The sequence below is a fragment of the Mustela nivalis genome (assembly GCF_964662115.1).
Source record: "Mustela nivalis genome assembly, chromosome: 17".
NCBI lineage: Eukaryota > Metazoa > Chordata > Mammalia > Carnivora > Mustelidae > Mustela > Mustela nivalis.
Window position 1 is genome coordinate 20,205,448 of NC_139036.1, and position 16,323 is coordinate 20,221,770.

Here is a 16,323-nt window from a genome sequence, read left to right on the forward strand (position 1 = left end):
ATAGTGAACGTATCCAACCTAATATATCCAATTCAGCAATTCAGAAACCCAAGAATTATTTTTTGACAATTCCCTTTCCTTCACTCAAAACTCAATCGATCATCATGTCTTATAGATTTGTCCTCCCAAAACTTTCTCAAATTGACCCACTTTACTACATCTCCACAATCCCCTCCTTATTCCATCCACACTACCACCATACCTAATTCGGGCTATCTTACTATAACAACTTCCTAAATGGTGTCATTGCATCCACTCTTGGCCCTTCTCAAATCCAATCTACTACTACAACCTTTCAAAATGCCAATCTGATTATGTCATTTTCTCTAGGTGTTCAATGCCTTTACACTGTATTTCAGTTGAAACAAAAATCATTAACATTTATGGAACTGCATCATCTGACTCTATCCACCTCTTTAGTCTCAACTCCAACTTCCTGTGCTCTGATAACATAGGCCTTGCAGTTTATTGTCACACTCCTTTTACCACAGAACCTTGAACACACAGGTTCTAGAATTATATTGTCTAAGTCTCCAAACCGGATCTACACAACATACTAACTCTGGGAAGTTAACTTATAGGAAAGAAACTTAATCTCTCTGACCTCAGCCTTCCCAACTCTACAATAGGGGAAATGATAATATCTATGTGGGGGGGGGGTATTACGGAGGTTACATCAAATATGTATAGAGAACATATTGCTCATAATCAGTAAGTACTTCATGCCAAACTCCTCTACTTTATTTTCTTATTTTTCTTGATTTAAGTTTTTATTTTAATTCCAGTATAGTTAACAGTGTTACAGTAGTTTCATGTGTACAATATTCAGCAATTCCATACCTTACTCAGGGCGCATCATAAGTGTACTCCTTAAATCCCCACACCCTTCTCCCTTCTGGTAACCATCAGCTTGTTTACTATAGTCAAGAGTCTGTTTTCTGGTTTATCTCTCTCATTTCTTTTTCCTTTGCATGTTTGTTTCTTAAATTCTACATAAATGATATCATATGGTATTTGTCTTTCTCTGACTTATTTCACTTAGCATTATACTCTCTAGCTCCATCTATGCTGATGCAAATGGCAAGATTTCATTCCATTTTATAGCTGATTAATATTCTATTTTGTATATATATTCATTCACCTATCAATGAACATGTGGCTACATCGATAATCTAGCTTTTACAAACAATGCAACAATAAACATGGGGTACATGTATCCCATTCGATTTGTGTTTCTGTATTTTGAGGGTAAATATTCAATAGTACAATTACTGGATCCTAGGGTAATTCTATTTTTAACTTTTTTTTTTTTTTTAAGTTTTATTTACTTAAGTAATCTATACACCCAACATGGAGTGTATAGACCCCAAGATCAAGAGTTGTATACTCCTCTGGCTAAGCCAGACAGGCACTCTATTTTTTAACTTTTTGAGTAACCTCCATACTGTTTTTCACACCAGCTGCACCAGTTTGCATTCCCACCAATAGTCCACAAGGGTTCCTCTTAATCCACACCCTTGACAACACTTGTTATTTCCTGTCTTTTTTATTCTAGCTGTACTGACAGGTATGAGGTGGTATCTCATTATAGTTTTGATCTGCATTTCCCTGATGATAAGTGATGTTGATGAAGCATCTTTACTCATGTGTCTGTTGGCCATCTGTATGTCTTTGGAGAAATGTCTGTACATGTCTTCTGCCCATTATTTCTTTTTGTTTGTTTGTTTTTTAAAGATTATTTATTTATTTATTTGACAGACAGAGACCACAAGTAGACAGAGAGGCAGGCAGAGAGAGAGGAAGGGAAGCAAGCTCCCTGCTGAGCAGAGAGCCCAACTTAGGGCTGGATCCCAGGACCCGGCAATCTTGACCTGAGCCAAAGGCAGAGGCTTTAACCCACTCAGCCACCCAGGCACCCCACTTTTCTCTTTTCTTTGTAAGCTCTATGCCAAGCTGGGATTTGAACCCATGACACCTAAAATCAACAGTCACATGCTCTACCATTTGAGCCAGGCAGGTATCCTTCCTCCTCCCCATTTTTTAATCGGATTACTTGTTTTTTGGGTGTTGAGTTGTATCAGTTCTTTTATGTATTTTTGGATACTCTTTATCAGATATGCCATTTGCAAATATCTTTTCTGATTCAGTAGGTTGCCATTTAGTTTTATTGATTGTTTCCTTCACTGTGCATAAGTTTTTTATTTTGATGTTGTCTAAACTCCTCTATTTTCTTCTATCTCTGGTTATCATCTCCAGTGGGAAACTTCCCAACCTTATTCTTCTTCAAGGCACAATTAACTGCTTTTATGTGTGTGTGTAATGCTTCTATAAGGTTTGCTTATATTCAATTAACACTTATCTCACCTCACTGTTTACTAATCTAGCTCATCCTACTACTAGGTGAGTTCCTTAAAGGCAGAGGCTCTCTTATTAATCTTTGAAACTGATGTAACTAACACAACGATTCTAATAGGCATTCAAGAAATATCAGAGTGAATACAGGAATCAGGTAAACAATGAAAAATATGGTTTTAATACAAGAATTTTGACAGTAAATAAAAAGATTCTATGTACAGTTATGTTTTTTTTTTCAAAGTATGGTATATAGCCACCTGTGTAAAAACTGCCCAGTATGCTTTTAAAATGCATACCTCTGGCCCCTCATCAAACCTACAATTTTTCATAAACTTTTTTTTTGTAAACCAAAGATTTAAAGTTGCTAGACTAAATAATGAATTAACACAATTACAAGATATAATTTAAGAAAATGACTAGTACAATGGTCAAACATTATACTTCAAAGTCCTTAAGAGTAATGAAGTCATTTAATAGAACCTACTATTGAATCAGAGTCAATTATTTGTAAGCCAAGACTACTGGCAGGTTGTATCCAACATTTCTGAGAATGTGGAGAATAGGAGAATCTGAGGGAAGGATGCCTGGGTGGCTCAGCTGGTTGAGTATCTGCTTTCAGCTCAGGTCATTATCTCAGAGTCCTGGGATTGAGTCCAGCATCAGCCTCCCTGCTCAGCAGGGAGCCTGCTTCTCCCTCTGTCTTGCACTCCCCCTATTTGTCCTCTCTGTCTCTGACAAAGACATAAAAATAAATAAAATCTTTAAAAAAAAAAGAGAAAATCTAAGAGATAAAATACAACTGTCTGGAGATTATTTCTAACAGGATATTCTCCTTAACCTAGATTGGAAGTGAAAAGGTGCAACAATTTAAAATATAAACAATTTAATCTACATCAAATTATGCCTAAACCTGAGAAGCACTAATAAACAACAAAATATAAACTATTTGGACTATTTAGGATATATCCGCTCTCAGTTATCTCCATTACAAAAGAACCTGGGTGGCTCAGTTATTAAGCATCTGCCTTCCACCCAGTGGGATCGAGCCCTGTACCGCATCGGGCTCCCTGCTCAACAGGAAGCCTGCTTCTCTTCCTCTCCCACTCCCCCTGCTTGTGTTCCCTCACTTGTTGTGTCTCTATCAAATAAAGAAATAATTAATTTTTTAAAAATCTCCATTATATATTCCACTATAATAAGATCCACCTTTAAATTACATTTCTAAGCTTTGTGTTCTCCTTAATATCCCCCCCCCAAAAAAACACAATTTAACATACACATATTTTATTACTTTCCTTTCAATAATTATGCAACTGACAAACTGTGAACTAATATTTGCAGAGAAAATTAGTCAAAACAAAACAACCCCTGCCTTTTTGTCATTTTTTTTGTTCAAATAGAAAGAAAAGCTCTTGTGAGTTTTCCCAAATCTCAATATATGGTTTTCCTACAATACTTAAGTACAGTTGCAAGATAAAAATTGAATTTTTTTACTATCAACAAGATCTGGCATATTGATTAGATCTTAAAATCGCTTTCAAAATAAAAATTGAGCATACTGTGTGACATATAAACAGACTCAGAACAGCAAAATTATAAAAGGTACCTTAGATATCCTTTAAGTCAATATTTACATTATGGATAAGGGCCTGAAAGGTTGAGTGGTTACCTAAGGTCAGACTAACAGAACTGGAATTAAAAATCTAAATTTACTAAATGTAAGGTAATATCTTGAACTGCATCCTGGAATAGGAAAAAGAACATCAGGGGAAAAATATGGATAAATCTGAATAAAGTCAATAATTTAGTTAATAGTTTCATATCAATATTAACTTCTTAGCTTTGACAAATATATCCATTGTTATTTAAAACATTAATATTAGAGGAAGCTGGGTGAAAGGTACATGAGAACTCTCTATACTAGCTGTAATTTTTCTGTAAATCTAAAATTTTAAAAATAAAAACAAAAGGCTTACTTTAAAAACTCTAAATCTAGGGGCGCCTGGGTGGCTCAGTGGGTTGGGCCTCTGCCTTCGGCTCAGATAGTGATCCTGGAGTCCTGGGATCAAGCCTCACGTCAAGCTCTCTGCTGGGGGGGGGGGGGCTTCCCCTCTCTCTCTGCCTGCCTCTCTGCCTGCTTGTGATCTCTGTCAAATAAATAAATAAAAATCTTAAAAAAACAAACAAACAAACAACAACAACAACAAAAAAACCCCTCTAAATCTAAAACTAATTTCTTGACTAAGGTCAGGGCTATGAGATCAAGCCCCATACAGGGTCCCACACTGTGTGGAATCTGCTTAAGACTCTCCCCCACTCTCCCTCTGTTTCCCATCCCCTCACGTACTTGAGCGCTCATGCGCCCACACTCTCTCTCTCTCTCAAAAATAAAAGAGAGAGAGAGAGAGAGAGAGACACTGTCAATTCATTCCTGATATCAATATCCCAGGAACTCCCAGGCTGACTCTCCGATCCTTCTTTTGAGTCTATGAGCAATTTGGTAGCCTTACAATAAGTTTCTCTTCTCCTTAAGACACACAAAGTCACTCTTCCGCAGGCAAACAAAGACCATAATGGATACAGCACTCTTGACTCATTTAAGATCTCTAAAGCACCTCGAAAGTATAATGCAATCCTCCTGCTCAAAAATTTTAAATGACCCAAAACTTCCCACTACTGGAATCTTCTCTAGGGGAACTTTTCAGGGTTCTCCCCATCTGGGTCCAACAGACATTTCTGAACTTATTTCTCACCAATGGCATCATATATACTAGTGTTATTTTCTCCATATGGAATGCTATCCCACCATCTCTGCCTATAAATCTTATCCACCCTTCCAAGTATACTTCAATTATTCCCTTGTGTGTAAATTCTTATCAACTCCACTAACACACCAAGATACTGTTTAAAAAAAAATCCCCACACCACTTTGCAGCTATTTTATTACATATTCTGCATTCACTTATCTCTATATAGATTATATTCTTCCACTGACCCCACTAACTCTTTCAAAAGGCAAAAGAAGGAGAATAAATATGTCAAGGATGTGCTGTCACAATGTAATCAAGAATAGTATCTCCCAGGGTGCCTGGGTGGCTCAGCTGGTTAAGCATCTGCCTTCAGCTTGGGTCATGATCCCAATCAGGCCCCACACTGGGCTCCCTGCTCAGTGGGGAGCCTGCTTCTCCCTCTGCCTGCTGGTCCCTCTACTTGTACTCTCTGCCAAATAAATAAAATCTCACCAAAAAAAGAAGAAGAAGAATAGAATCACCAGGGGCACCTGGCTGGGTCAGTCAGAGGATATGACTCTTGGTCTCAGGGCTTTAAGTTGAGCCCCAAGCTGGGTATAGAGACTACTTAAATAAAACTTAAAAAAGAAGAAGAAGAAGAGGAAGACGACGATGACGATGATAACTATCACAATATTGGCTATAATATTATGAAAAAATTTAAACCAATTTTTTTAAAAACTTGGTTTATGCAAATTGGGGATCAACTTCTGCTTCCGAGCAGTATGACAGAGTAACTGGGACAGGATTTATTTTCCTATCTTAAGACCTGAAGAACTGGAAAAATATAAAATTCCTTTTCAGGTAACACATGACCGCAATCTTTGAGAGAAGTGAAACAAGGTAAGTTCTTTGGTTACTTGCTTTCTACCTAGAAACACTCCAGAATGTAGCACAGGCAAAGGGATTCCAAGTAAAGCATAGCACTCTCTAATCTAAGACAACAAACATAAGCGTTTAGGAAGGCCAAGCCAACTGAAATAGAGAAAGTGGACTTTCTAAATAAAGAATTCCAGAACTGTTTAAGGGATGCCTTCCAATATTTTGCCAAATTAAGTTCCACATGCATAGGGTAAAACTCTGATAAGGCCAGGCAAAGAACAACTACTAGGGAGCTAAACTCCCAGAAGTCACACAGGCTGGAAGATGTCTTGAGTTCTAACTCAACCACCATGGAGAGTCCTTGTTGAAGACTTATGGCACTCAGCAGAGTGATCATAACTTAATAGTAAGGATCATAACTGCAAAAGGATCAAGGATCATAACTTAATAGTAAAGCTAAATTAGCCATAAAAAATAAAGACTATTCTAAATTTACCTTAATGAAGCTTAAAAACATCCCTGAAAGGACTAAGCAGATCCACAAGTAACTGCCCATCAGAAGAAAGTTTAACATTCTTTAAAGACAGACAAAAAAATTCAGCACACACACAAAAAAAGTGACAACATGCTACACTCAAAGGTATACCAAAAACTGCTGGCTTCAGCAGCATATATACTAAAATTGCAATGACACAAAGATTAGCATGGCTCCTGTGCAAGGATGACATGCAAATTCAGGAAGGCCTCCATTACAAAAAAAAAAAAAAAAATCCAGGGGTGCCTGGATGGCCTAATCAGTGGAGCATGCAATTCCTGATCTCAAGAGTTGTAAGTTTAAGTCCCATATTGGGTATAAAGATTACTTAAAAATAAAATCTTTTCAAAAATGCAAATTAGAAAAAAAAAAAAAAAGACATACCAAAAATCCCAGGAAATGTCATCCATAACCTGCAGAAAAACTGATCAACAAAAATAGACCTCAGAATGAAAGGGCAATTAGTGGAAAAAGGCATCAGTTATTCTAAGTATCTATAAGCATTTAAATAAAAATATATACATAATGAGGAGAGAAAATAAAAAGGAAAAAAAAAAAACAGAACAAAATGGAACTTCAGAAGATGAAAAACACAATTCAGAAATTTAAAAATGTACTAGATAGGACTAACAGTGTATATGACGCTGAAGAAAACACATAAATTTTTAAAAGATCCATTAATATGGAGACATGAAAATAAGAACTAACCATATAATGTACAGACAAAAAAAGAAAAAATATATATATAGGATCACAGTGACTGTGGGGCAATACGAAGTGGTCTAACATACATGCAACTGGAGTACCACATGAGAGGGTGAGCTAAAAAAATTATTAGAAGAAATAATGACCAAAAATTTAATTTTGATGGAAACTATAATCCCACAGATTCAAGAAACTCAATAAATAAACACTTCCACGATAACTTCAAATGAAGATGAAGGTACAGCACAGTAAACTTACTGAAAAATCAGTAATAATAAAAGTCTTAAGACTCATCAAAGAAGACATATTTCCCACAGAGAAACAAAAATAAGAATGACTGCTGAATTCTCATCTGAAATTGTACAAGTCAAAAACATAATGGCATGATATCTCTCATGTACTTAAAAAAACGGTCAATGCAGACTACCAGATGCAGTAAAATTTTACTTTAAAATTGAAGGTGATTCTACACACCTATCAGAATGTCTAAAATTAAAAAAAAAAAGCAATTATAACACCAAATGCTATGAAATAAGCTAGTCACAAAAGGCCAAATACTGTATAATTCCTTTCAAATACTATATAATTCCAAGGGGTTGGGGAGAGGGGGAAATGAGGAATAATTTTTTAATTGATACAGAATTTTAACTGGGGAAAGATAAGAAGTTTTGGAAATGGCTGGTAGAGAAAGTGGCACAACAATGTGAAGGCACTTAATGCCAAAGAACTATACACTTTTTTTTTAAGAGTTTATTTAGGGGCGCCTGTGTGGCTCAGATGGTTATGCATCTGCCTTCAGCTCATGACCCCAAGGTCCTGGGACCGAGTCCCATGTCTGACTCCCTGCTCTACAGAGAGCCTGCTCCTCCCTCTCCCTCTGCCTGCTGCTCCTTCTGCTTGTGTGCACTCTCTCTGTCAGTCAAATAAATAAATAAAATCTAAAAAAAAAAAAAAGATTTTATTTATTTGGTGGAGAGAAAGAGAGAGAAAGGAGGAGAACTCAAGCAGGGGAAGTGGGACAGGAAGAAGTAGGTTCCCCGCTGGGCAGGGAGCCCCACTCAGGGCTCAAATCCTAGGACTCTGGGATCATGACCTGAGCCAAAAGCAGACACTTCACAACTGAGCCACCCAGGTGCCCCACACAGAACGATACACTTAAAAATGGCTAAAATAAATTTTATGCTACATATATTTCCCACAATTGAAAAAATGCTAGTGAAGATATGAAGAAACTGAATTACTCACATACTCTTAGTAGAAATATAAAGATATTTCTTTATTTGAGGGAGAGAGAGAGAAAGAGAGCACAGAACACATGCTAGGCAGAGGAAGAGGCAGAGAGACAGAGCCTCAAGCAGACCCTATGCCCAGCGTAGACCCTGAAGCAGGGCTTGATCCTACAACCCTGAGATCATGACCGGAGTTGAAACCAAGAGTCCAAGCCTCAACTGAATGAGCCACCCAAGCTCCCCTCATTAGTAAAAATGCAAACTGTTACCGACACTCTAGAAAAGTATGGCAGGTTCTTACAAAACTAAACATGTATGGTATAGGACCCAACAACTGAACTCTTGGGTATTTATCCCAGATAAGCAAAACATATTCACACAAAACCTATTAACACTTGTATGCTTGTACTTCATTTGAAGTAACAAAAAACTGGGAAACACCCAAACATCTTTCAGTAAGTAAATGGTTAAACAAAACATGGTACATACATACTGTAAACAACTACTTTGCAATAAGAACAAACCACTGGTGCATTTAACAACTTAGATGAATCTCAAGCAAATCATTCTAAGTGAGAAAAAGCTTATTTCAAAAAGTATAAACTGTGTAATTCCACACAATCTCTAAATGTCAAAACTGTAGAGATAAAGAACACAAGTGATTTCCAGGAGTTGGGGTGGGTAAGGGAGAAAGGTAGCTGTGACAATAATGGCAGCACAAGTGAGCCTTGTGATGGAACTATTTTGTATCAACTGTGATAGCTGTCGTAGGAATCTACACGTGATAAAACTGCACAGAACTAAATATATATACATAGAGGAGCGCCTTCAGCTGGGGTTGAGTGACTGCCTTTGGCTTGGGTCATGATCCCCAGGTACTTGGACTGACCTCCACACTGGTCTCTCTGCTCAGTGGGGAGCCTGCTTCTCTCTCTCCCGCTCCTCCTGCTTGTGCTCTATCAAATGAATAAAATCTTCAAAAAACAAACTCACACATAAAGGAGTTAAGCAAAACTGGTGAAATTTGAATAAGGTCAAGTGAACTGTATCAGTGTCAATTTCCTGCTTGGGATATTACACTATAGTTACCCAAGATGTTAACCACTGGGGGAACCTGGGTGAAGAGTCGGTAAGATCTCTTTGTATTATTTCTCATGATTGCATATGAATCTACAATTATATCAAACAAAGGGTTTCTTTCAATTAAGGTTAAATAATTATCAAGCAAAAACTGTGAGAATTCATTAATAGCAGATGTGCACTATAAGAAATGTTAAAGTAGGGTGCCTGGGTAGCTCAGTTGGTTAAGCGCCCGCCTTCAGCTCAGGTCATAATCCCAAGGTCCTGGGATCGAGCCCTGCATCTGGCTCCCTGCTGAGTGGAGAGCCAGGTTCTCCCTCTTCCACCCCCTGCTTGTGCTCTCCCGCTTGCTATCACTCTTTCTCAAATAAATAAACAAAATCTTTAAGGAAAAAAAAAGAAGAAGAAAAATATGAGAGTACATACCCAAAACTGAAAGCAGGGGCTCAAAAGAGATACTTGTATACCACTATTCATAGCAGCAATACTCACAAGAACCGAAGGATAGAAACAACCCAAAATCTATCAATAGATAAATAAACAGGGGTGCCTAGATAGCTCAGTTGGTTGGGCATCCGACTCCTGATTTCAGCTCAGGTCATGATCTCGGGGTCATGGGACTGAGCCCCACGTGGGCTATGCACTCAGCACCGAGTCTGCTTGAGATTCTCTCTCCCTACCTCTCTGTCCCCACCATCTCTCCCTATCTCTGTCGAATAAATCTTTAAAAACATAGATGAACAAACAAATGAACATGTGAGATACACACACACACACACACAAAAAAAATGGGAGTTTTCAACCTTTTAAAAGGAATAAAATTCTAAGATACACAACTACAAAAATGAGCCATGAAAACATTATGCTAAGTACAATAAGCCAGACCCTGAAGGACAAATACTGTATGACTCCACTTATATTAGCTACCTAGAAAATGTAAATGAATAAAGACAGAAAGAACAGAGGTTACCAGGCCCAGGGAAGGTGGGATTGGGATGGAAGCTGTGCTTTAATGAATACACAGATTCTGTTTTGGATGATTAAAAAAAAAGTTCTAGAAATGAATACGGGCAATGGTTACACAACACTGTGAGTACATTTAATGCCACTGAACTATACACTTTAAAATGGTTCATTTTCTGTTATGCATATTTTAACACAACTGTTTAAAGAATGATGAAATGTTACCAAGATGAAAAAGGATTATTTCATAATGAGAAAAAGACAGTTTGAGAATGTATAATGAGGGGTACCTGGGTGGCTCAGTGGGTTAAAGCCTCTGCCTTCGGCTCAGGTCGTGGTCCCAGGGTCCTGGGATGGAACCCCGTGTTGGGCTCTTTGCTTAGTGAGGAACCTGCTTCCTTCTCTCTCTCTGCCTGCCTCTCTGCCTACTTGTGATCTCTGTCTGCCAAATAAATAAATATCTTAGAATTAGAAATTAAATTAGAGGAGTGTTCCTAAATATTTGGAAATCAAAGAATTCTAAATAACATATGGTAGGGTACCAAAGCTGCCATCAAATCTGAATCCAACACTGCCCTCCCGCCCACCTGCCTGCCTAGAGGTGTACCCCAATTCCATATGGTTCTAAATCCAATATGGCAACTCTCAAGGATCAGCTGATTCAGAATCTTTACAAGGAAGATCATACCCATCCCCCCGAATAAGATTACAGTTTGTTGGAGCTGATGCTGTTGGCATGGCCTGAGCTGTCAGTCTCTTAATGGAGGACCAGATGAACTTGCTCTTGTTGATGTCACGAAGACAAATTGAAGGGAGATACGATGGATCTCCAACATGACAGTCTTTTCCCTGTACCAAAAATGTTCTCTGGCAAAGACTATAACATGACTGCAAACTCCAAGCTGGTTATTACCACACTTGAGGCATGGAGAAATGCATGGAGCAAAAAAATTAAAAAAAAAAAAAAATTGCATGGAACATTTCTCTCATAGGAGAAAGCCACTTAATTTGGCCCAGCATAAAGGGAACATCTTTACATTTATCATATAGCCTAAACTGCAAGTTGCTTATTGTTTCCAATCCAGAAGATATCTTGACCTACATGGCTTGGAAGATAAGCAGCTTTCCCAAAATACCTTGTTACTGAAAGTGGCTGCAATCTGGATTTAGTCCAATGCCATTACCTAATGGCGGAAAGGCTGGGAGTTCACCCATTAACTGTCATGGGTGGGTACCTAATGGAGATTCTAGTGTACCGGTATGGAGTAAACATTGCTGGTGTCTCCCAGAAAAACCCATGCCCTGGCTTTGGCACTGATACAGATAAAAAACAGTGGAAAGAGGTTCACAAACATGTTGTCAGTTGACAATGCTTATGAGGTGATCAAATTGAAAAACTATACAACCTGGGCCACAAGACTGGTGGATTCGGCAGAAAGTATAATGAAGAATCTTAGGTGGATGCATCCAATTTTCACCATGATTAAGGGTGTCTATGTAATAAAAGATGATGTCTTCCTCTGTGTACTTGCATCTTGGGACAGAATGGAATCTCAGATGTAGTGAGGGTGAATTTGACCCCTGAAACAGAGGCCCATTTTAAGAAAGGTCCAGATACACTTTGGAGGGTACACAAAAAGAGCAGCTGTTTTATTTTTTTAAAAAGATTTTATTTGACAGAGATCACAAGTAGGCAGAGAGGCAGGCAGGGGGGAGGGGGAGCAGGCTCCCTGCTGAGCAGAACGGGATGCAGGGCTCAATCCCAGAACCCTAGGATCATGACCTGAGCCAAAGGCAGAGGCTTATTAACCCACTGAGCCACCCAGGTTTCCCTTTTTTTTTTTTTTTAAAGATTTTATTTATTTGGTAGAGAGAGACACAGCGAGAGAGAAAACACATGCAAGGTAGAAGGCTTCCCCCTGAGCAGGGAGCCCAAAGTGGGGCTCAATCCCAGAAACCTGGGATCATGACCTGAGCTGAAGGCAGACGCTTATTGACTGAGCCACGCAGGCTGTAGCACCCCAAGAGCTGCTGTTCTGAAGTTTTCTAATGTTGTACCACTTAACTGTCTACACTACAACAGGATTTTAGTAGGAAGTTGTGTATATTATTGTCCTTATTATCTGTTAACTCTAGTAATATTAAAATGACCTAGGAAAAATACCAGTTTCCTAAAATTACAGATAGGAATAGTTCACAAACCGTTGCAGCTATATCCAATGCTGGATGATACCTATCTCATGTAGTCCTGAATTGGTTAATGTAAAATAGTCCCACCACCTCTGCCAATGTTGCATATGCTGTAGTTCCTCTTCAAATCAGGTATGTATTTACTGTGTGTTATTAAACTCCTGGTTCCTTCACCCAACATGTCTAGTCCAACCACATCCTGGGATACTTGAGACACTCCTCTGCCCCTCCCTGCTGAGAGAGAGAGAGAGAGAGAGAGAAAGGAAGAAAGGGAGGGAGGGGCGGGGGGAAGGGAGGAAGGACATCAGTTCTACATAAACTTGTCTAGCATATAAACACTTAACAACTTAACTTATGAAGTCAACAATACCATGATACCAAAACCAGGCATGAACAAGAATCTATAGGCCAGTATCTCCCATGGATATGAATGCAAAAACTCTGAACAAAATATCAGCAAGTAGAACCCAGGAACTTATGAAAATAATAATGTATCATCATATTAAGTGGAGTTCATCCCCGGAGTGAAAAATCAATCAATATTAACTCACTATATTAGACTTAAGAAGCATAATCATATGATTTCAGCAGAGGGAAAAAAAAAAAAAAAAGCAGCATTTGACAAAGTTCAATTCATTCCTGACAAAAACTCTCAGAAAACTGAAAATAGAAGGAACTTCCTTAACTTGATAAAGAATATCTACAAGAGCCCTAAAGTTAATATCATATGTAATGATGAAGGACTAAATACTTTCCCACATCAGATACAGAACAATGCAAGAATATCCATTCTCACCACATCTATTCAAGATCATACTGAATAATCTAGCCAGTGCAATCAGGCACAAAAAAAAAAAAAAAAAAAAAAAAGAGGCGGGGGAGGAAGAGAAGGAAGGAAGGGTATGCATTCACATTAGAAATTAGAAATAAAACTGTCTTTAATCATAAACATAACTGTCTACTTAGAAAAATCCCAAATAATCTATAAAACAGCTACCTTAACTTAGTAATAAGTCAATTTACCAAGGTTGCAAAATACAAAGTCAATACACAAAAATCAATTATATTTTTACACAGTTATTAACAAAATTGAAATTTGGAGGGAAAAAAGTAACATTTACAATAACACCAAAAATCTTCAAATACTTAGGGATAAACTTAATAAATATGTACAAGATTTGTATGCTGATAACTACAAAGCCCTGATGACAGAAATCAAAAATAAACTAAATAAATGGAGAGAGATATATCCTAGTGGTAGACTGGAAGATTTGATACTGTTAAAGGGTCTCCAAAATGACAACACAATTTGTCTTGAGAATGAAGGAGGGGGATGTCCTCAAATTCTTTGTAGCAGGAACCCACTTATCAGGTGGTTGACTTCCAAATAGAACAATTCATCTACAAAAGGAAGAGTGGTGGCATCTATACCATAAATCTAAAGAGAACCTGAGAGAAGCTTCTGCTGGCAGCTCGTGCCACTGTTACCACTGAAAACCCAGCTGATGTCAGTGTCCTATCATCCAGGAATACTGGCCAGCTGATGTTTGCTGCTGCTACTGGAGACACTCCTATTGCCAGCCGCTTCACTCTGGAAACATTCACTAACCAGATCCAGGCAGCCTTCTGGGAACCAAGACTTTTGGTGGTTACTGATCCCAGGGCTGACCGCCAGACTCTCACAGAGGCATCTTATATTAACCTGCCAAACCATTCTGTGTTACAGACTCTCCTCTGCACTATGTGGACATTACCATCCCTTGCAGTAAGGGAGCTCACTCAGATGGTCTGATGTGGATGCTGGCCCAGGAAGTTCTGCACATGTGTGGCATCGCTTCCCATTAACATCCATGGGAGGTCATGCCTGATACCTACTTCTACAGAGACCTGGAAGAGAATGAGAAGGAAAAGCAGGCCACAGCTGAAAAGACTGTGACCCAGGAGGAATTTCAGGGTGAATGAATGGCTTGAGATCCTGAGTTCACTACAATTCAACCTGCAGTCACAGACCAGTCTGAAGGCATGCAGGTGCTCTCTGTGCCTACTCAGCAGTTCCCTACTGAAGACTGGAATACTCAGCCTGCCACTGAAGTCTGGTCAGCAGCTCCTACCGCTCAGGCTACTGAACGGATAGGAACAATCAATGAGTGGTCTTAAGCTGCTCTTCCACAAAGGCAAACAAAATGGAAATAAAGTTGATGGAAAATAAAGTTTCTTAAAACAAAACAAAACAACAAAAATAAATAAATAACCTAAATGTAAACCCTCACAATTTAAAACTTCTATATGAAAATACTGAATAGGGCCGCCTGGGTGGCTCAGTGGGTTAAGCTGCTGCCTTCGGCTCAGATCATGATCTTGGGATGCTGGGATCGAGCCCTGCATCGGGCTCTCTGCTCACCAGGGAGCCTGCTTTCCCCTCTCTCTGCCTGCCTCTCCACCTGCTTGTGATCTCCGTCTGTCAAATAAATAAATAAATTCTTTTTTTAAAAAAAAGTAAGTACTGAACAGAAATTTTTTGTGATCTTGGTTTATGCAAAAATTTCTTAGATATAAAACCAAAAGCACAGGGACGCCTGGGTGGCTCAGTTCGTTGAGCAGCTGCCTTCGGCTCAGGTCATGATCCTAGAGTCCTAGGATCGAGTCCCACATCGGACTCCTTGTTCCGTAGGGAGCCTGCTTCTCCCTCTACCACTCTGCCTGTGCGCTTGCACTCTCGCTCTCTCTCTCTCTCTCTTACAAAAAAATAAATAAATAAAATCTTTAAAAAAAAAAAAAACAAAAGCACAAACCATAAAAGAAACTGATAAGCCAAACTTCATCAAAATTGAAAACGTCTGTTCTTTTAAAGATAATATTAAGCTTTGCACAGTGGCAGTATCGTAGCCAATGAGGTTTATCCGAGGCGCGATTATTGCTAATTAAAGATAATATTAATAAAAAATGAGTACAAGAGAAAAGATTTGCCAAACATGTACCTAGTAAAGGGCTTAATCCTGAATATATAAAGATTCATAGCTAAATAATAACAAACAGCCCAATTTTAAAATGGAGGGAAGGAGCAAATAATTTGAACACTTAGCTAAAAAAGAAATACAGATCGCAAATAAGCACAAGAGACATCAAGGAAATGCAAATCACAATCACATAAGCCTCTTCCCCAAGATATGGGCTAAACTTAATGACTCACTTCCAAAGAAACAATAGGAAAAGAGAAAAACAGTAACTTCACAGCAGTGAAACCTAGCAACACTACATTAACCAAGTGAGGAAGGCTAATATCATCAGTGTTGTCATGTGGATATCATGTACCTCCTGATAGATGTCCTGGGGAAGACACTACACATCCATGGTATTCTTTCCAAAAGCCCATCACTTCAGGCTAATCAGGAGAAAAATATCAGACAAAACTAGATGGGAGACATTCTTCAAGATACGTACCGAACACTCCTCAAGACTATCAAAGGTATGAAAAATAGTAAGAATACAAAGTACTGAGATACTATCATATTTCAGAGGAGACTGTGACAGAAAGAGAACAGATTAATGGAAAAGTTGGTGAAATCCAAATAAAGTCTGCAGTTTAATTAATATGTAACATACACGTGTCAGCTTGGGTTTCGATGTAAGTACCATGAAATGCAGTCTCAGGATA

General features: G+C 38.5%; 2 protein-coding genes and 2 pseudogenes across 5 annotated transcripts in view; 3 read left to right on the forward strand and 1 right to left on the reverse strand.

The window, feature by feature from the left end:
- ALDOC (aldolase, fructose-bisphosphate C) overlaps positions 1-16,323 on the forward strand; it is a 1,020,901-nt gene that overhangs the window by 268,766 nt on the left and 735,812 nt on the right. The gene's annotated exons all lie outside the window — the stretch shown is intronic.
- TAOK1 (TAO kinase 1) overlaps positions 1-16,323 on the reverse strand; it is a 166,398-nt gene that overhangs the window by 128,527 nt on the left and 21,548 nt on the right. The window lies entirely within an intron of this gene.
- On the forward strand, positions 11,425-12,063 carry LOC309852231 (L-lactate dehydrogenase A chain pseudogene; annotated as a pseudogene). The gene has a single exon. The product of its transcript is annotated as an L-lactate dehydrogenase A chain pseudogene (transcript).
- LOC309852129 (small ribosomal subunit protein uS2B pseudogene) lies at positions 13,940-15,045 on the forward strand (annotated as a pseudogene). Its single transcript has one exon. The product of its transcript is annotated as a small ribosomal subunit protein uS2B pseudogene (transcript).